Here is a 509-nt window from a genome sequence, read left to right as displayed (position 1 = left end):
CCCAAGAAATACAGAGGACCCCAAATAGAATGAACCCAAGAAGATCTTCTCCAAGACACATTATAGCCAGATTGACCAAAACCACAGACAAAGACAAGATACTAAGATTGGCAAGAGAAAAACGGCAAGTTACCTACAAAGGGTATCCCTAACAGCAGACCTCTCATCGGAAACAATGCGAGCGAGGAGAGAATGGGAAAATATATTCAAAGTGTTAAGGGAAAAGCAATTTCAACCGAGAATACTGTACCCGGCAAGTTTATCGTTCATTTGGGAAGAAAAGACATGAACATTCCCAGATAAGAAGTGCTTAAGGGAGTGCTATGTCAGGAAAATTAAATGCAGACACACAGAAATAAGAGTTCAGAAACTAAGAAAATGGGCAACTTAATTGTAGGGCCAAAGTCTGGAGTTGAGTATTATATCCCAGAGTTCAATCTGGAAGATCGAACCTCAGCAGTAACAGAAGATTAAGTACATGAGTCTGAACTGATGAAACAGCATTCTGC

General features: G+C 40.3%; 1 protein-coding gene across 1 annotated transcript in view; it reads right to left on the bottom strand.

The window, feature by feature from the left end:
- Positions 1-509, bottom strand: part of DPY19L1 (dpy-19 like C-mannosyltransferase 1) — a gene marked incomplete at its 5' end in the record, with an annotated part of 75,772 nt that overhangs the window by 15,454 nt on the left and 59,809 nt on the right.

This window comes from Tupaia chinensis, unplaced genomic scaffold (genome assembly GCF_000334495.1).
Source record: "Tupaia chinensis unplaced genomic scaffold, TupChi_1.0 Scaffold143756_1, whole genome shotgun sequence".
In the NCBI taxonomy this organism is placed as follows: Eukaryota; Metazoa; Chordata; class Mammalia; order Scandentia; family Tupaiidae; genus Tupaia; species Tupaia belangeri.
The sequence above is the reverse complement of the archived record's forward strand: the minus strand, read 5'-3'. Positions and strand labels throughout refer to the sequence as shown.